The sequence below is a fragment of the Pinus tabuliformis genome, chromosome 9 (assembly GCF_031772625.1).
Source record: "Pinus tabuliformis cultivar Carrire ecotype Pingquan chromosome 9, CPIR1, whole genome shotgun sequence".
In the NCBI taxonomy this organism is placed as follows: domain Eukaryota; kingdom Viridiplantae; phylum Streptophyta; class Pinopsida; order Pinales; family Pinaceae; genus Pinus; species Pinus tabuliformis.
The window spans coordinates 1,061,913,015-1,061,924,135 of NC_142307.1; the positions used below are offsets into that span (position 1 = coordinate 1,061,913,015).

Consider the following 11,121-nt stretch of genomic DNA (forward strand, 5'->3'; position numbering starts at 1 on the left):
TTTCCACAATCTTCATGGGAAGTTTTTGACCAAAAGCACTATTTTCTCACCCAAATCTCAAATGGTAAAAATGAATTGACGAAGGCCCTTTTTATAAGTTTTTTGAATAAATGAATTGTAAATTTGTTTATGTTTCACTTTAGAAAGGTAACTTTTGCAGCATTTTTATCCATCTCAAACAGGTATGAGTAATGTTTGCATTTTTGTTCAGGATAACGGATTTTTCAGGCGAAATCGGTCATTTTCGACGAAAAAACATTTAGAGTCACCTTTAAGCTCTTTTCTGACTCCTAAAACATGAAAAGATCGCCGAGTTTTTCTTTTTAAACTTTTTAAAATGGAACTAAAAAGACAATCCACTTACAGCTCTTTTTCTGACCGTAAAAACATGAAAATATTGTCGGATTTTTGTCGTTTCAAATTCGATATTGGTTATAAAACGACGTGTCATTGATCACTTTTTTACTTTTTTCGGATCAAGGGCACTAATTACGAAAAGTACTCCTTGGTCGTAAAGATCAAGCAGTTCTCTCAAGTATTATTTTATACTTTTTCGGGCTTGGGACACAAATTTACGAAAAAGGTCAACCCTGGAGTCTTCTTAAGTTTTTTCAGACTCTCTAAAATTGAAAAACGTCGAGTTTCTCCTATACTGGACTCGTTAAAATTTAACAGTAAAGGACTTGTTCAATTACAAACAGGAATGGACCACTCCTTCTTAGGGTTCGAATTTAAACTAAGTTGGACTCATCTGAAGGATGAGCTTATAATCAAGCAAATGTTCTCCTCCTCAAGCTTGTCAAAAATAAAGAGGTACTTGCCAGAAATGGTGGGGGAAAGAGAGAGAAAAATGAGCCTGTTTGTCATACTTTGTAACCACTCTTGAACACGACACTTTTTCACCTGGGTTGGGAAATCCTTTGCCTAACAGTTGATCAAACCACATTGAAAGTCTTCAACCAGTTTCTGGGTATTAACTTTGGGTCAATTGTCACCAAACCATCTGCTGTGTCGTTATGTGTTCAAGAGGTTAGTGCCAATAAGCCATTCAACTTCAAAATATCTGTCATCCATCTTGACCATCCCTGAGTCAGTCCTTGCAACTAAATTTCTTCAACTTGATCTATGATTTCGTGTTGTGGGCTTGCCTACGACGGATCGCTTTCTATCGACTTCAGCTCATTATCTAGAAAGATGATCTAGAAATTGTCAGTACCTTGGCATCTGCATGCCTCAATGGCAGGTTTCTTGCCTTTGATGACAAGTTGCATCATTGACCTTCGATCAAAGGATTCCATGACATGTTCGACATCAACACATCTATTCACATCTCATGGATTATACTGGGTACTTTGAGAGACATTGACATTACTGGTGGTTTCTCTCACACTTGTTAACAGTTTACATCATTGACTGGTAATCAAGTGGTTTATACCATGTGCGACTTCAACACATTCATTCGCATGGATAGAATCGTATTGTTTCAGGAAGTAGAAATGAAGACCCTGGATCTAGTTTCCGCAATCCAGGCTGCGAGGTATTTTGTATTCATTATATTGTGGACTATTCATAAATAGATGGTTGCGTCCATACTGTGTCTACATGTGTCTATACTTGTGATGTATTACAAGATCATTCCTATATCAGAGTAGTAGTTAGTTTTCTAGTCAGTTTTGATCTGAGTATGGGAATGCCTACCTCATCGATGATATGATCTCATATATATATTTTTCATTGAATGTTTTTACAGGTTCCGACCGAGCTCTCCGCAAGATGATCCTCAAAATGATAAAGTACTTCACTCTTCCTAAATTATAAATGAAATCCTCATCTACTACAGACTTCACACTTTAGGGGGCAATATGTTACACAAAAATATCGTTACCATGACTATTTGCAGTCATTATGGGTCTATCATAACTTGTATTGTCCTCCTAAGCAAGTCTCAGACCTCAGCTCTTCAAGTCAAGCTTTGAAAATGAGAGAAAGACATTGAAAATCAACAAAGCTCTGGTTTCGTACTTTCTCTCACTGTTGCCTGCGGTCCCGCACCCCCTGTTCACAATACCTGCGGACTTGCCTGCTCTGTCCCTAAAGGAGTGGGTGCGGACCCCTGTGAAAGTTAAAAAGGCACAAGTTTATTCTAAAAAACTCACTTTGGGTTAATTCTAGATGATTCTAGAAGGAATTTTGACGTGGATTGGTCACTTTTAGGTGGTTCATGCATCCCAAAAGAGAAGGAGCTAATCCCTTGATGAGAGGAGCTATCCCTTTGAAGGAGGACTTAATCCCTTTGAAGAAGGACCTAGTAACTTCCCTCCATTGCACTATAAATTAAGGAATTGGGTTGGTTGCTAGGGAGGTTAGAATCTGAACATTTTTTAGGGTAAATGCTGGTGGAATTGAGACTTCCTAGTTAAGCTTGAGAGGAGAGATCACATACCTTTTGGCTTCATTGGGAAGAGAGTGAAACTTGTCAAAGTAGAGGAGGCTTCTTGTTGGACCCTGGGAGGAGCTTTTACAGCATCAAGGCACAGGCTGTAAAGTTCTTCTTTGATTTGAATTAATACAATCAGATTCATTTTTCTCAACAAATTGTCTTATGTCATTTGTTTCATGAATCCCTTGATCATCATGTTAAGTATGCTTTATGATATTGGCTTTTTAGGTGTTATTTAATTTGTTTTCTTGTTTGCGTTTGCAGATTCGCTACAAGGGAGCTCATTTGGATCAAAGGAGTGAGGCTTCCACAAACTTGCATTGGACCCAAGGTAGGCCTAAAACACTTTTTTGCCTTTGTTTATAAATGCATATTTAGAGAAAGATAGTTTTTTATTGGCTTGCTTGTCACTAGATATCGTTAGATTCTAGGAAGGTCTATCTTGTCCACAAGATCGACTCATTCCGTGTGACATGGGTAGTTTTCATCATGGCGGGGCAGGAAAACCCCGCTTTCCCCACCCCGTCGTGAAATGGAAACCCCGAGTTCTCAAGACTTGGGTGGTTCTTCATCATTTTACAACATGGAAACCATGAGTTCCATAAAATTTGGCGATTTTGATTGTATTGCGACATGGAAACCCAAGTTACCTGCACCGAGGCCGCGATTTTTGCCCGGGTGGGAGATGGAGACCCCAGAGGTTCCCGAAATTAGGTGGTTTCCCTCATGCCACGAAATAGAGGCCCCCAGGTTTTGTGGACTTGGGTGGTTCTCTGTCATTCCACAGCATGGAAACTTGAGTTCCCTGCACCAAGGTCAAGGTTTCTATTGTGGCAGGACATGGAAGACCCCGAGTTTGCCATAATTGGGCAGTTTCTGTCATGCCACAGAATGGAAAGCACCATGTTCGGTAGGCTTAGGTGATCGTCTCCTGTCGCGTGATGACATGGAAACCCGAAGCTCCCCAAACTTGGGAGGTCGTTCCTTGTTTCGCGATGACATGGAAACCTGAAGCTCCCCAGACCCTGGTGGTAGTTTTAGCTGTGGCGCGAGCAACATGGGAACCCCGTGTTTCCCAGACTTGGGTAGAAATTTTTGTCGTGAGGCGAAATGGAAACCCCGTGTGTCCACTAACTTGGATAGTATTTTCCATCGTGCCGCGAAATGGACATCCTGAGTTCCCTAGAATTTGGCGGATTTTCGTCACACCACAACATGGAAATCTAAAGTTCCACAGACTCTCGAGCAATTCACAGTGTGTCGTGACATGGAAACCCCATGTTTCCCAGTCTTGGGTGGCTTCCGTCGGTTGTTCTGGCCGTGACGCGACATGGAAACCATGAGATCCCTAGACTTGGGCAGTGGTTTTGAAACACCCCAAGTTCCCGAGACTTGCGAGCTGGTTTGCATCATCATGGAAACCCCAAGTTCCCGAGACTTGCGAGCTGGTTTGCATCATCATGGAAACCCCAAGTTCCCTGCATTGGGGCATTGTTGAAAACCCCGCATTTCCATCGTGCTGTAAAATGTGGAAACCCATGGTTCCATCAAGGGTGGGACATGGAAACCCCAAGTTTCCCAGGCTTGGGCGTCAGGGCGCAACATGGAAACCCCGAGTTTCCCCAAGCTTGGGCGCCATTTGTTTTGGTCATGGCGCAACATGGAAACCCCAAATTTCCCAAGCTTGGGCGCCAGGGCGCGACATGGAAACCCCAAGTTTCCCCAGGCTTGGACGCTGTCGATTTTGGTCATGGCGCGACATGGAAACCCCAAGTTTCCCCAGGCTTGGGCACCGAGGCGCAACTTGGAAATCCCAAATTTTGGGTGCAGCATGGAAACCCCAATTTCTTTTGCACCGGGCAGAAGCCCCAAATTTTAGGCGGAGGGTGTAAACCCAAAATTTTGGGTGCAACATGGAATCCCCAAATTTTTTTGCGCTGGGCGGAACCCCCAAATTTCAGGCGCTAGGTGGAAACCCTAAATTTATGGCGTGACATGCAAGCCCCAAATTTTAGGTGCTGGGTGTAAACCCCAAATTTTTGGCGCTAGGGTGTGGCATGGAAACCCCAATTTTTCCCATGCTTGGGCCTCTTTTTTGTCGTAATGTGGAAACCCCAAATTTTGGGCGCCAGGGCACGACATGGAAACCCCAAAATTTTGGGCACCAAGGCGCAACATGGAAACCCCAAAATTTTGGGTGCCGGAGCATGACATGGAAACCCCAATTTTCATGGGCTTCAACACCTTTTTCGTTGCAGCATGGAAACCCAAAATTTCCTGCCCCCAAGCAATAAAAAATTGTCGTCTTGAGGAAGAGGCAAAGGTGCGAGAGCGGGAGGGTTTTCCGGATTTGTTTATGACAAGAGCGAAGCTCTAAATTGAGGCAACCAAGGGCTGAATCTTAGTGGACCATGGTAGCAAGGCCACTCTGCCACTTACAATACCGCGTCGCGTATTTAAGTCATCTGCAAAGGATTCTTCTCAATGATTGTTTGGAATTGAACTTCAAAAATAACCCGACTAAGATGCTTCACGGTCATGGTTTGTAAATGACCTGGGCCAATGGGGGTGACAAAGTGATGCCCCTACTGTGAGTCGAGATATAGTAGAAGAGTGACATGCACCACTTCTAGTGTGGATTCTTACTTAGAGGCATTCAGTCATAATTCGACACACGGTAGCTTTGCGCCACTAGCTTTTCAACCAAGCATGATGACCAATTGTGTGAATCAACAGTTCCTCTCGTACTAAGTTGAATTACTATTGTGGTGCAGTTCATCAGTAGGGTAAAACTAACCTATCTCACAACAGTCTAAACCCAGCTCACGTTCCCTATTGGTGGGTGAAAAATCCAACAATTGGTGAATTCTGCTTCACAATGATAGGAAGAGACAACATCGAAGGATAAAAAAGCAACGTCACTATGAACGCTTGGCTGCCACAAGCCAGTTATCCCTGTGGTAACCTTTTTGACACCTCTAGCTTCAAATTCCAAAAATATAAAGGATCGATAGGCCACACTTTCACGGTTTGTATTCATACTAAAAATCAAAATCAAATGAGCTTTTACCCTTTTGTTCCACACAAGATTTTTGTTCTCGTTGAGCTCATCTTTGGACACGTGCGATATCTTTTAACAGATGTGCCACCCCAGCCAAACTCCCCACCTGACAATGTCTTCCGCCCAGATTGGCCCACCAAAACATGCCTTAAGGCCAAAAATAGGGGTAGTGCCCCATCTCCACCCGACAGAATAAGTAAAATAACGTTAAAAGTAGTGGTATTTCACTTGTGCCGAAAATGGCTCCCACTTATTCCCTTGGCTATGGTTTTGCTAGATAGTAGATAGGGACAGTGGGGATCTCGTTAATCTATTCATGCACATCACTAATTAGATGACGAGGCATTTGGCTACCTGAAGAGAGTCATAGTTACTCCCATCGTTTACCCGCGCTTGGTTGAATTTCTTCACTTTGACATTTAGAGCACTGGGCAGAAATCACATTACGTCAACATCCGCAGGGACCATCACAATGCTTTGTTTTAATTAAACAGTCAGATTCCCCTTGTTCATACCAGTTCTGAGTCAACTATTCGACGCCTAGGGAAAAGCCCTTGGCAGGGGGCATTCTACTCCCGTAGCTCAATTGGTACATGACTGCCCACCCTCGCCACGAGAGAAGCTCGGGCAAACTGCCAACTACCCACGAGTTGAGGGTGAAAACCCCTAGGCCTAGCCCTTAGTGCCAATCCTTTTCCCAAAGTTATGGATCCGTTTTGCCGACTTCCCTTACCTAAATTGTTCTATTGACCAGAGGTTGTTCACCTTGGAGACATGATGCGGTTATGAGTATGACCGGGCATGAAAAGATAACTCTTCTCGGGGCCCCTCATGACATCTCCAGATTTCCTAACGTTGCCGCCCGCCACCATGTCCCAGTTAGGGAATATTAACCTGATTCCCTTTCGATGCTTGTGCAGAGTGCACCCTTGATACAAGGCTTCCCCATCTCTTAGGATCGACTGACCCATGTCCAAGTGTTGTTCACATGGAACCTTTCCCCACTTTAGTATTCAAAGTTATCATTTGAATATTTTCTACTACCACCAAGATCTGCACCGGGGGATGATCCACCCAAGCTCACGCCTGAGGTTTCTCAATGACCCCTGCATCCTCCTACTCATTAGAGCCATGCAGTTTCTCTAACGGTCGAGTATAGGTTGCGTGCTTCATCGCCATCCATTTTTGGGCTAGTTGATTTAATAGGTGAGTTTTTACACACTTCTTAGTGGATTTTGACTTCCATGACCACTGTCCTGCTATCTTAATCAACCAACACCCTTTGTGGGATCTAGGTTCGCACAGAATTCAACACGGTAACTCAACTTTTAGTTCTTCCCGTATCACCAGTTCTGCTTACCAAAAATGGCCCACTTGAAGCTCTCGATTCCATGACATGGCTGAATGGAGCAGTTGCACCCTCTTACCTATTTAAAGTTTGAGAATAGGTCGAGGGTGTTACACCCCAGATGCCTCTAATCATTTGCTTTATCGAATAAAACTTGTGCATGAGCTCCAGCTATCCTGATGGAAAAAATGGAGGAAACCATCTACTAGATGGTTCGATTAGTCTTTCACCCTATACCCAAGTCATACAAATGATTTGCACATCAGTATTGCTATGAACCTCCACCAGAGTTTCCTTTAGCTTCACCCTGCTTAGGCATATTTCACCATCTTTCGGGTCCCAATAGGTGTGCTCGCACTCGAACTCTTTGCATAAGCTCATGGTCTGTTGACGATGCACCCCCCTAGAGAGGGGATCTCGCCTGTCAACTTCCTTGCGCCTCGTAGGTTTTCAAACCCACCAACTCGCACACATGTTAGACTCCTTGGTCCGTGTTTCAAGACAAGTCGAATGGAAAGCCCGCAAACCAACACCACGAGCATGCAGGTGCACACAGCCTGCCACAAGGGTGCATGCTTTGTTCCTCGACCACTGCAATGGCAAACCGACAGGCAGTAATCCTCCCATGCTTGTAATGATGCAGCAGCCTCTGTTGGTTTTCACCTCAAGTCGAGTGGCGGACCAACCTGAGTTGTTCCACATCTGACCGAGACGTATCGACAGCCTCCATCCACTTCCCTCCCGGTAATTTCAAGCACTATTTAACTCTCTTTTCAAAGTCCTTTTCATCTTCCCCTCGCGGTACTTGTTCGCTATCAGTCTCTCGCTTGTATTTAGCCTTGGACGAAATTTACCACCCAATTAGGGCTACATTCCCAGACAACCCGACTTGTCGAAAATGCCTCGTGATGCGGCAGGGTCCCGACCTGACGGGGCTATCACCCTCTCTGGCACCCCCTTCCAAGGGACTTGGCCTAGGTCTGCCACTGAGGACACTTCTACAGACTGCAATTCTAGTGACACTACCGCTCGATTTTCATGCTGGGCTCTTCCCAGTTCGCTCGTCGCTACTAGGGGAATCCTTGCAAGTTTCTTTTCCTCTGCTTAATTATATGCTTAAACTCAGCCGTGTTCTCGCCTGAGCTGAGGTCACAAAGTTAGAGCTAAATCCACCCTACTCGATGGGAGGACAAGAGAGAGCAAAGCATGTTTGAGCAATGCCACACAAAGCCCACATCAGCTAATGCCAACTACCCTTCCAAGGGGACAAGATCACCGCTCGCCGACGCATGCCACAAAACATCGCTCAAGGAATTTCAGCCAACCACACCGCATTAGGCATGGAACACCAGCTCCACTGCTACCTAACATATTGCAGGGAGTGCGTTTGAATGGGATGCAACGCCCAGACAGACGTGCCCTCGATCGAGGCCTCGGGTGAAAATTACGTTCAAAAACTCAATGATTCATGGGATTCTACAATTCACACTAAGTATCACATTTCGCTATGTTCTTCATCGTAACAAGAGCCGAGATATCCATTGCCGAGAGTTGTTTCCATGTATTACCGAAAAATCCACCACAACACTGAATAGCCCCCCCCCCCCCCCCCAACAACAAATGTAAGGCTAAGGGCCAAAAGGAGGAAAGGAAGAAAAATGCATGAAAGAAAGAGAAACAAAGGTGTCTACCCCCCTCATAGGAGGAGGCTCAAATAGAGAACAATCTCCCTGAGCCCCACGCCCTCACAAAAAGGGGGGAAATGCATGGAACAACAATCGAGAAGGACTAGGGTGGCCACCCTGGGAGCTCACACTACTTTTAATCCTTCCCGAACACCAGTCCACAACAATTCCCCCTTTTCTCTATAAAGCTAGGGACCGAAAGGAAGAAGGGAAGAAAACAAGGTGAAAGAAATAGAGATCAAATGTGGCTACTGGCTCACAAGGGGAGGCTCAAACAAAGCACAAGCCTCCCAAGCCCCGTGCCTTCACAAAAAGGGGGAATTGAAGGGGATGATGATCGAGAAGGACTAGGGTGGCCACCTCAGGAGCTCGCACTGCGTTTCATCCTTCCCGAACACCAATCCACAACAATCCCACCTTTTCTCCATAAAGCTAGGGGCCAGAAGGAAGAAGGGAAGAAAACAACATGAAAGAAAGGGATATCAACCATGGCTACTAGCTCACAAGGGGAGGCTTCAAACAGAGAACAAGCTTCCCCAACCCCGTGCCTTCGCAAAAAGGGGGGAACTGTAGGGGATGGGGATCGAAAAGGACTAGGGTGGCCACCCCGGGAACTCGTACTGCTTTTCGTCCTTCCCAAACACCAATCGACAACAATCCCAACTTTTCTCCATAAAGCTAAGGGCCAAAATGAAGAAGGGAAGAAAACAACATGAAAGAAATAGAGATATCAAACGTGTCTACCAGCTCACAAGGGGAGGCTCAAACAGAGAACAAGCTTCCCCAACCCCGTGCCTTCACAAAAAGGGGGGAACTGTAGGGGATGACGATCGAGAAGGAATAGGGTGGCCACCCACGGAACTCACACTGCTTTTCATCCTTCTTGAACACCAATCCACAACAATCCCACCTTTTCTCCGTAAAGCTAGGGACCAAAAGCAAGAAGGGAAGAAAACAACATGAAACCAAGAGACATCAAACATGTCTACCGGATCACAAGGGGAGTCTCAAATAGAGAAAAAGCTTCCAAGACCTCGCGCCTTCTCAAAAATGGGGTAAATACAGTGGACGGTAATCGAGAAGGACTAGGGTGGCCACCACAGGAACTCGCACTACTTTTTGTCATTCCTGAACACTAATCCACAAAAATCCCACCTCTTCTCCATAAAGCTATGGGCAAAAGGAAGAAGGGAAGAAAACAACACCGAAGAAACAAAGATCCCAAGAAAAGAGAAAAGCTCAACAACACACCGAGTAGATGTCTGCTAACCAAAGGAAATCAAACAAGGTACCTAATCAAAAATCATCCCACCTCTTCACACCCTCCCACATAGATTATGGCAGAACACCCTTTATAGCTTTACAACATAATAAACAACATTCAAACAACTAAGCAAATAAATCACAACCTAAACTTGACCACTATAAAATACAAGGGTCGCGATGAGACTAGTGTCTGGAGCACATTACTGAGAAGTAAAAAACCCCCCAACCCGGTACAAGGCTTTAAATGAAAAATAGACTACTAATAACAAACCCACCCCGCTATTTCACCCCTCCGTGTACAAAACACCCAACAACCTTTCCAGCGAGAAAGTCAATGGGGGTCAAGAATCAAACTCCAAAGAGGAGTTGTCACGGGCTGACACTCAATGCTGGAGAAAGCCACGGGCCACAAATACATCGATGGTGCAAGGCCACTAAAGAGAGCAACGTCTGCAAAGCGCACACCACTAAACAAATAAATGACCAAGTCCCACAAAAAATCCACAATCCAAAGGGAGGAACAAAGACACAACCCGCTACTTCTTTTTCCCTTAGAAGGGGAGTGGCTCACAAGAGGATGATGAATTCCCTCGACAGCAAAGGCACGAGATAATATTGCCACCCTCATGCCCATTGGCAAGGAAAATTGTGATCTCAATGGAGCTCAGACCGAGGGAGGGGTTTTCCATTACCTGGACACCCAACCCTTCCGCGAGGGCATGTCGAGGAACGGTCGAGAGGACTAGGGTAGCCAGCCCAATGGGTTGAACCACTCTTCATCCATCCCATACTGACCCCACCCTGACAATTTCCCCTCACGGAAGGTTTGAACTACAAGTCGTGCGAGCAACTACTCCCTTGACCCAACCACTAGCAAAAAAGCTCACCTAAGTAGCACATCAACCACTGTCGCCTTTTCAAGAGAACCTATGGAAGCCTGCACCCTTGGCCCATGCCTTCCAATGAACAAAAGACCAAGCACCGCTGCTACGAATGAGTCTAAATTTATCCATTGTATTTCCCAAGCACCTCAAATGTAGAAACCATGCTCGGCCAAACAGATCGTCGGAAGGGCTCCCAAGAAACAAGTGTTCAAACCCCCTACAAAAACGCATTGGGGGAAAGAAAAACAAAGGATGGGTGGGACAAGCACAAGCATGGCTTGTAGGCACACACACGAAAAAACAAACATTACGACAAGACATGCAACCAACAATGTTCCCGCCAAGCACCAAACCCGCTCCCCTAGAGACACACCACATAGTTGCACATTGCAAACGAAACCCAACCAACTCGAAACAAAAAAGAAAACCCCTGCTAT

The 11,121-nt window shown here is 45.3% G+C and overlaps 1 non-coding gene and 1 pseudogene across 1 annotated transcript; both read right to left on the bottom strand.

The window, feature by feature from the left end:
• Positions 1-4,813: 4,813 nt before the first annotated feature.
• On the bottom strand, positions 4,814-8,001 carry LOC149152406 (25S ribosomal RNA; annotated as a pseudogene).
• Positions 8,002-8,248: 247 nt separating this feature from the next.
• On the bottom strand, positions 8,249-8,402 carry LOC149152407 (5.8S ribosomal RNA). The gene has a single exon (XR_016263900.1). It is a non-coding gene; the product is annotated as a 5.8S ribosomal RNA (ribosomal RNA).
• Between the last annotated feature and the right edge of the window lie 2,719 nt (positions 8,403-11,121).